At 46.3% G+C, this 9,808-nt stretch overlaps 1 pseudogene; it reads right to left on the reverse strand.

The window, feature by feature from the left end:
• Positions 1-5,515: 5,515 nt before the first annotated feature.
• LOC107288870 lies at positions 5,516-9,679 on the reverse strand (annotated as a pseudogene).
• Positions 9,680-9,808: the final 129 nt, after the last annotated feature.

Below are 9,808 nucleotides of genomic sequence, written 5' to 3' on the forward strand. Positions count from 1 at the left end.
GCCACCCTCATCGCCACTAGGTAGGATCTAACCTGTATCCTTGCCTGTGCTCGATCGGATTCGCTTCGGCTCGCCCTCCAACTGCTCTCTAGGCGTCTTTTCCGGCGCTTCATCTCTCTCAGCTCCTCGGTAAACCAGGGAGCCAGTTGAGATCTGCGCCGGGTCAGAGGCCGCAAAGGCACGACTCGGTCCAATGCTGTGGCAGCGGCCACCTCCCAGGCTGCCGCCAGATTTTCAACCGAATCGTGAACTAGGTCCTCAGGATATGGCCCAAGCTCCGTCAGGAACCTCTCTGGGTCCATCAGGCGCCTGGGGCAGAACCATCTAAGCGGTTCCTCCTCCCTGCGGCAGGGGGGGGGCGGTCCGGAAGTCCATCCTGAGGAGTGAATGATCTGACCATGACAGGGGCTCTACAACTACCTCCCCCATTTCCAGATCATTCTGCCAGTGGCCAGAGACAAAAATTAGATCTAGTGTGTGTCCTCCCGTGTGAGTCGGGGCATGAACTAATTGGGTCAAGTCCAAGGCCGTCATGGAGGCCAAGAACTCCCGAGCCGCCGCCGACGTTTTGCCCGCCGATGGCAGATTGAAATCCCCCATGATTATAAGTCTGGGGGTCTCAACTGCCACCCCGGCTATTACGTCGGCCAACTCAGGCAGGGCTGTTGATACATAGCAGGGAGCCAGGTATATAATCAACAGACCCACTTGAACTCCCTGCCCCCACTTCACAAGGAGGGACTCTCCACCATCTATCTGAGGCACAGTGGTCTCCCTCGGACATAGGTTCTCCCTTATAATGACCGCTACCCCACCGCCCCTACCCCGGGTCCTTGGCTGATGGAATACCTGGAAACCCGGCGGGCAAATGTCAACGAGGGGCACTCCACCTTCCGTGCCCAGCCAGGTCTCGGTGATATTTGCCAGGTCCGCACCCCCCTCTTGAATGAGGAGGGCTTTGTTTACCACTGACCTGGCGTTGCATAACATCAGCCGGTGATCCCGGGCCCGAGGATCTACGATCCCTGGAGACCGAGTAGAGCCCTGAGGACCGGAGCACCCACAAGCTTGTAAACAGCGTGTGCGTGCTCCCCAAACCCGATATGGTCCTCTGCTCCCGCCATATCTGCCCCTCCCACTATTATTATTATTATTATTATTATTATTATTATTATTATTATTATTATTATTATTATTATTATTATTATTATTATTATTATTATTATTTATTTCCAATGTTTGCTTTTTAACATTTTTTCCAAAGTACACTTATATAGTATTTTTTTTCTTAAGTTGCAATATTGTAACGTTGCATTTATAGAGCTGTCATGGGTTAAGAGCAACTTTTGTCGATCTAGTACCTTTGAGATATGTTGGATTTTAACACCCTAAATTAGGAACTGTGATAACTTTATACTTGAATCTTTTCATGAGGGGAATGGGTTATTATATCATTTATTTATTATATTGATTTATAAAGCTAAGATTTGATCTTAGAGATGTCTTGGCTGGCCATTCTGCATATATATTAGGAAGGCATTTGTACAATCTATTTTAAATTATAAGCATATCATTTAGTAATGCTGAGCGTTATTTTAACTCTATTTTCCCCTTAGGGAAAATGTTTATTGTTTATTAGTGAAAGATACATCTACTGTGAGATAATTATTAAACATTGACCTCTCTGACATGATGTGCTATATTGTTAAACTGTTTTTAAGTTCATCAAGAACAAATCTTATTTTAGTAAAGGGATGGCATGAATATCTCTATTTTTCAATTATTAAAGTGCCATGGGAAATTCAACTACTGTAGTCCAATCAAAGAAATAAAAGTAAAGTGGACATAAATTATAAACAGAGTAGATAAGACAGGGGCATCTGTGAGGGTGAAGGTGGACAAGGCAGAGGTTGAAACCATGTGAATGAAGCCTCATCCCTTTTTATACATTTCATGCATGCAACATACATTAAAAATAGGAATTTCATAGCCATGATCACTCTTCCGACTTTTCAATCCCTGACTGTGGAAGATGTTAGGGAAAGCAATCTAGCTATAATTTGTTTGTTGTATCTCTGGGATGAAAATAGTAGGATACTCTGCAGATGTGATGCAATGGTATGTGTGATCACCTTGGAAGACAGGATGAGATACAGTCAAGGGAACAGTTAGATAAAAGGCAACTTAGCCCATAGCAGGAATGTAGGTGGAACAAGATTTTCAGAAGGATCCTTTCTACTTTCTTTAGCTTTAAAAAGGATAAGGGGCAAATATACTCTCAGACTTGCAAGAATTTGTTAGTATAACCTTACAATAAAGTAGAATTAGTTCATTTCTCTGTGTTCCCTTTCTGGTCTACCTTAGAAGCTATCATCAGGAGAGAGTTTTATATGGGAATCTTGGGCTCAATACAAATGTATTGAGGCAAAGATTCCCATATAAAACTCTCTCCTGATGTCAACTTCGGTAGTCCTAAATTTACAACCATAATTGAGCCCAAAATTTATATTGCTAAGTGAGACACTTTTATGTGAGTTTTGCTCCATTTTATGACTTTTCTGTTAAGTGAATCATTGCAAGTGTTAAGCTAATAACCCAGTTGTCAAATGAAACTGGCTTCCCCATTGAATTTGCTTGGCTGAAGGTCGCAAAAGATGTTCACATGATCCAGGGATACTGCAACCGTCATAAATATGAACCAGTTGCTAAGCATCCAAATTTTGATCATGTGACCATGAGGATGCTGCAATGGTTGTAAGTGTGAAAAATAGTTATGTCACTTTTTCAGTGATGTTGTAACTTTGAACAGTCACTAAATGAACTGTTGTAAGTTGAAGACTGCTTGTAGTATATTATACAAAGAAAGGAAATATTACAACTATTTTCAATTCATTTTAAAAAAAGACAATGTGTGGATGGTGTAGATTTCTGATGTTGCAGATTTTGTTTGCAGAATCACAGAAGGTCCAGTTTGTTTGACTTTCAGACTTTGAATTATATTTGGATGGCACAATTAAATCATAGTGGTTCAAAGCCATCTTACAATAGCATTGCCATTATAGTGGGAATAAAACTGAAGACTTGCAATTATGGGCAAATTCTTAAGACTGTTTGGTTGAAGGAAACTATACTATACCCACAATAAAGTTTCATTTCTAAAAGAAAAAGAGAATTCTTTGATGCAGAGCTTAACAGTATGCAACTTTTGTGTGTGTGCGTGCATGCGTGTGTGTGTGTGCGCACCTTCAAGAGTCTTGACTTTTGGTGACTGCCTGGACCAGTTTTCTTTGTAGGATTTCAGCCATTGCCTGCTTGCTAAGACTGAGAGAAAGTGGCTGGCCCAAGGTCACCCAGCTGGTTTTATGCCTAAGGCAAGACTAGAGGGAATAGAATTTTTCTGGTTTCTCACCTAATGCCTTAATCAGTAAACCAAAATGGCTCTCATAAACAACTTAATATTCCTTTTTAAAGATAGACTGGTCGGTAAACATTGTTTTAGTACTTTTTCCTGATCTAAACTTTAAATAATTTCCAAGTGCAGTGTTTTTGTGCCAATTCAGAAATTGGCAAACTTGCTCTTAAGACAATCAGTGAATTTATCTTAATGCTAGGAAAACATGTTGTTGTTGTTTTTAAAAAAAGTCCTTTGGAGCGTATTATAATGAAACTATTGAAGTATTGTGTTGGTGCTGATTTAAAAGACTGCGTATTTAGTGTAAAGTGAATTATGATTAAATAATATGGTTTTGCCAGTGTACCTATATAACATAACTTTTAATATACTTGTTCTGTGATGTGAAGCATAAACTCTTTGATTACATAATAGACTGTAAGAGATGACTCAGTCTTTTTTTAATATTTATTGTTTTATCATAGAGAATAAAATAAAGAACAGTAAAACAAACAAAATGAAACAAAACAAAGCATATATTCAACCCTAACCACAACAACAACAAAAAGTATACAAAAAAGTGGCCAATTAAATTTAACATTTAACATGTAGGATCCATCCTGGCATGTCAGATCTGACTGGCTTGGCTTGGGCCTCCTGCCATAAAAAGAAGGGGGAGGGGGAGAAAGGATAAAAGGGGGAAGAAGTGGGGGAAGGATAAAAGACGGAAGGATAAAAGGGCAATAAAGTTTTGTGTGTACTTGATAGGAAATTGGGAGGGGGGGAAATGACATGTGAGAAGGACTAGAGCAGCCAGAACCTGTTTATACCAGACATCCCATGGCCAGGCACTCTGAGAAATATGCAGATTACACTCAAACAACTCAGAATTCTCAAAACATCTTGGTGAGCTCCAGTTGGCTGAAATGGACTAGTCATGGGGACAGTGATATGCTGGGGGGCAAAACTAGACCTCAGTTTCGCATCCAGCGAGCATGGATTTCAGACCTGGCTTGACTTTACTGCAACCAACATTCTTAATAAAAGAACCCTTTGCTTTAACCAAATGGAGTCAAAGGCTTTTCTTTCCTAAGGGATCGGATTGGGGCAGGTCTGAGATTAAGCCAGCTCTGCAGTTATGGTCAATCCAGAGAGAAAATCACCTCTACCACGGGGACCGTGAAAACAATGTCAGCTTAAGAGAGCAACCAGAAACAGATCAAGGCCCGATGGGAAGCATCTTCAAAACCCCCTCCTGGAGGCTGGATCTATCCGTATGGCTGGGAGAGGACTGTCAGGACCTCTCCATATTTTTGGGGCTGTGCCATTCTGAAGGGTGGGGGGAGGTTTCACTCTGTTGGGAGGGGGGCTCATGGACAGTTGGGTACTGGGAAGGGGTTTGAAAAGCGAAATTTTAATGTAATGTTTTGCATGGGAATTCTTTAGATCTTGCCTTGCCTTTCTGCTTTCAATGTCTCTCAATAAAAGTTCCTGTTGAAACAATGCCAGTTTCAAGAGTTCTGCTTTCTTGGGAGGGTAGGACCTTATATTAGGCAAGATCTGCAAAGTGGTCAACCTGGAGGGATTACCGCCTTGCCATGGGGACTGTGCACATAATATCTCACCAAGGCTGCGAGATGGAGGAGGCTGAATGCTGGACAGAAACCTCCACGAAAACCCACCCTGAGGAGAGCCCTCCGACTGGACAGAAGAAGCTGCCGCCATGGAAAATCTCCTGAAGCCGAGATGGTCCATTGGCATCAGGAAGAAGGAGGACTGGGAAGGGAGAGCCCAGAAAGTCACCCTCGCCCATAGCAGCAGGCAACCGGGTTGGAAGCGCGAGATGGAATTGCTTTATGCTGAGGACGAAGTGGCTGAGGAACTGATTCTAGCTGATCAATTCCTGAAGTGGGCCATCAACTTAATGGTGGAAGCCTTTCAAAATCTGAATAGGCAAAAGGCCGGAGTCTGTGGAGAAGCAAGAGAGGACCTGATGAAAGAACAGACTGGGGAAGAAAGCAAATCTCCCATCCCTGAAACTTTGGTGGACATCGTGGCTTCGATATGAAGAGCAGCAACTGCTGTGGCCACTCCAGCCCAGGCTATGCCAGCAGGGGGGAATGTTTAGAGAGTCGTTAGAAGGGGACCCCGAGACCAGAGTGTAAGACACTCCCTCTTGGGGTCAAATTTGATGAGTATCTCCAACAACTGGGATTCTTCCTGACCCATGTCCTCACCTACATGCAGGAGTATGGGCAGGAACTTCCCAGCAAAGGAGCTAAAGTCAGAGTCATCACCCTGGCCCTGGAAGGCACTGAAGCCAGGTGGTTAGTGAACCTGCACATTGTCGACGCACCGGAGCTCTGGAACTTCAATAGCTTCATGGTGGCCCTGAGACAGAGGTTCAAAGACCCCCTAGCTGATTGGAAGGAGCAAGAACATCATGCTGACTGGACGGGTCCTGTAAACCCAGACGAGAGTTCCTTGGGGTGAAATTCCCCAGGTCCATGACAGACCCCTCTTGGGAGCAATGTCCCATAGGCACAAGGCCAGCAGATGGAGTGGCCTGAACAGCCGGTTGTGTGCAATTTTCCATGGACCCAGTGCCAGAGTCAGGAGCTGCCTCGTTGGCACAAATCCTATGTTCAGAGTGCAACCCCCCACTTCTGCAAGAAGACTAAGATCCACAATCACCATCGTGGTCCTCCTCCCCCCCGAGAGCAGAGTTAGGAGTGGCAGTTTGACTGGGTAGCCTCCAGCGCAGCTGGTCAATGTGCCGATGTAACACACAACCATCGTCCAGGGCCACTTTGTATGACAGCAGCCCAGTGACTTTGCAGACCACTGCTGTCACCCAGAGATGTCCAGGTCCATAGTTCCTTGCCCAAACCGGATCGCCCACCTGTAGTCTCCTAGGTGCCCGCGGCTGTGAAGCCACCAGGTCTGGGTGCAATCTGTCCAGTTTGGTAATGAGACGGCGACCTCAGCGGAGTTCGGCTGGGCTTTTCCCAGTAGCTGTGCAAGGTGTGGTGCGTTGGCAAAGAAGAAAGTCAGCTAACCTGTGATGCCAGCTTCTGTGAGTGAGCCTCTTTGGTTGTGCGCACCATGTGCTCAGCTTGGCTGTTGGAAGCTGGATGGAGAGGTGCCGAAGTAGCGTGCCGGATTATGTTGGCCTGGAGGAAAGCCTGAAACTCAGAAGAAGTGAATTGAGGTCTGTTGTCAGAGACAAGAACATCTGGCAGCCCATGGGAGGCAAAGATGCCCCTCAACACCTGGATGGTCCTGGCAGTCGTCGTAGTGGACACTGGAACGACCTCTAGCCATTTAGAGTGAATGTCCACAACAATGAGGAAGAATTGCCCCTGAAAGGGGCCAGCGTAGTCAATATGAACCCTCGACCAAGGAGCATGTGTTTCCTCCCACCTATGTACAGGAGCCTGTGGCATTTCAGGCCTAGACTGTTGGCAAACCTGGCAACCCTGGACCTGGGTCTCAATCTCCTTATCAAGCCCCGGCCACCAGAGATAGCTGTGTGCCAGAGCCTTCATCCAGACTATGCCCGGATGTCCTTCATGCAGAGATTGCAAGACTCTAGTCCTCAATGAGGTTGGGATCACTACCCTACTTCCCCACAGGACACAACTCTTAAAGGTGGATAGCTTATGCTTCCTTTTCGAGAAACTCTGGAAGGTAGTTCCAGGACACATGTCAGGCCAACCTGACAGCACCCATGTCAACACACGTGTTAGCGTGTGATCATTGGCTGTTTCTGCAGCCACATCCCTTGCATTGAGGGGAGACTCAGGCAAATCCTGAATAGCTAGTACATGGTTAGCTGGAGCAGGATCTGATTCTACAAGCTGTAGAGGCAACCTGCTAAGGCCATCTGCATGGCCAATTTCTTTGCCAGGTTTGTGAACCAGTGTGTAGTCATATGCAGAAAGGAAGACTGACCATCTCAACATTCTAGGAGAAATTATGTGTGGGGTTTGCTTGTTGGTTGTAAACAACCCCAGCAGTGGCTTATGGTCTGTATAGACCATAAAGTGGCGACCATACAAAAAGTCATGGAACTTTTTTATGCCAGCCACTATGGCCAAAGCTTCTCTATCTATCTGTGCGTAATTACGCTCAGCAGATGACAGAGTCCTAGAATAGTAGACTACAGGGACTTGTGTCCCATCATCCTTCAGGTGATTTAAGACAGCCCTGATCCCATAAGGGGCTGTCTTGTCCAAGAGACGGTGTAACGGCTCTGCCACTGCAGCCTTGTGAGGTAGAAAAGAGTGATAGAAATTTAGAAGCCCAAGGAAGGCTTGAAGCTCACTCTTCAACTTGGGGCTGGGGGCCTGCTGAATCGCCTTGAGCTTGGACTCGGCAGGATGGATGCCTTCTGCATCTATACGAAATCCCAAGAATTCAGTGGATGTGACTCCAATTTTGCATTTGTCTTGCCTAAGCTTCAGCCCCGCTTCGCGGAACCGCAGCAAAACGGACCAAAGCCTCTCAGCCAAGTTTTCGGAAGATTCCCCTGTGATGAGGACATCATCGAAGTAAGGGCAAACTCCCGGAATGTTACGGAGCGTTCGCTCCATAACGCTTTGGAAAATGCCAGGGACTACGTTAACCCCAAACTGTAGTCTTTTGACTTTGAAAGCTCCCCGATGCGTTACGATTGTCTGGGCCTCAGCTGTTGCCTCATCAACTGGTAGCTGTTGATAGGCCTGAGCCAAATCAAGTTTGGCGAAGACTCGGACTCCCTTCAGCGAGGCCAAAATGTGGCTCACCACAGGCATCGGATAAGAGTGCTGCTGTAATGCTTTGTTTAATGTGCATTTATAGTCAGCACAAATGCGGACTTCCCCATTGGCCTTCAGTGGTGTAACTATTGGTGTTTCCCATGGACTGCTATCCACAGGTTCCAAAATACCTTGCTGGAGCAGTTTGTCCACCTCGGCATTAATCTTTTGCTTCAGCGCAAAAGGCACCCGACGAGGTTTAATCCTAATCGGGGCAATGGATGGGTCTAACCACAAAGCAATTGGAGGCCCCTTGTACGACCCCAGTTCTGGGCTAAACACATCAGCAAACTCCTTGCAAACTTCTGCGGTCGCCCTCTACCACAACAACATCCAGAAACCCTTCACACTTCCTACGCTGCACTTTGAGCATGGCCTCCCCTTTTACCCTGACTCGGGAATTCTGGAAGTCTGTTAAGACCAGATTCGACGGCCTGAGTTTAACTCACTGGCCGCTTCTGTAGTAGATTTGCTTAAGGTTGTCCTGGGATATGATTGACAGAGCTGAACCCATGTCCAGCTCCATCGTTAAGGGGACCCCCTGCAATTTGACATCAATGCAAAGCTTCTTCTTTAATGGCCTGTGGGCCCCTGTGTTCAAAATGCTCCTGCGGGATGCACAGAAACCCACCCTATTCTGGCTGGGGACCCTGATACCTTTCCGAGGCAATTCTTCCGAAGGACAGTCTTTCATGTGACCCAAACAGATGGCGACTATGAGGCCTTGCCTGCCACATGCCCGACAAATTGCAGAACGGAAACGGCAATCGGAGCGCTTGTGGCGGCCTCCACATCCGAAACACCAAGGGAATTGAACGGCCTTGTCAGCTCGCTTGTCAGCTTGCTCATGGGGCCTCCTCTCTGCTGGCTGCTGTAGGCGGTTGACCTCATTTTCGGAATCAGGATCAGCTACCTCTCGAGCAACCTGTTGATGGACGGAGCCTGAACTCATAGGATGCTTGGAAAGCCACAAGGTCTTAACAGTTCCTCCCGCTGCTTCATCGGCCGTGATTTCCCTTAATGCATCCTGGAAGGAAACGTTTTCCTTTGCAAAAATCTTTTGTTGCAACTCACGGCTCCTCAAACCACAAATTAGACAATCTCAAAGTCTTTCCTCCAAGTCTTTGAACTCACAGGGCCTAGCAGCTTGTCGCAGCGCAGCAATAAAGTTCGCAGCAGACTCTCCTGGCCTTTGGTCCCGCTGTTCGAATGCATGACGCCAGGCAATCACCGATAGCTTCAGTTCGAAATGTTCCCTTAACATTTTCTTCAGCTCAGTGTAAGCGATGGATTCCAGAGGTGCTGGGGCAACCAGATTCTCGGCAATATCAAATGTCTCTTGCCCACAGACACACAGTAACGTTGCGGCTTTGAGCCCGTCTTCCCGAACTTGGTTTACTCGGAAGTAGTTTTCTACTCTGGCCACATATGAGCTCCAACGTTCAGGGTGAGCTGTATCAAATTTGGACAAACGCCCTAACTTCGACATCGTTACTTCTTAGCGTCCTCATCAATGCCTCGTGCTACTGTGGCTTGCGAAGGGGTTCCAGGACAAATCTCACCGAGCTCTCCTCCAGCATCTTCGTACTGGCAGGCAGAGTCGCACGAATCAGAACGC

The sequence above is a fragment of the Protobothrops mucrosquamatus genome, unplaced genomic scaffold (assembly GCF_001527695.2).
Source record: "Protobothrops mucrosquamatus isolate PMUCROS unplaced genomic scaffold, P.Mucros_1.0 scaffold604, whole genome shotgun sequence".
NCBI classification, from domain to species: domain Eukaryota; kingdom Metazoa; phylum Chordata; class Lepidosauria; order Squamata; family Viperidae; genus Protobothrops; species Protobothrops mucrosquamatus.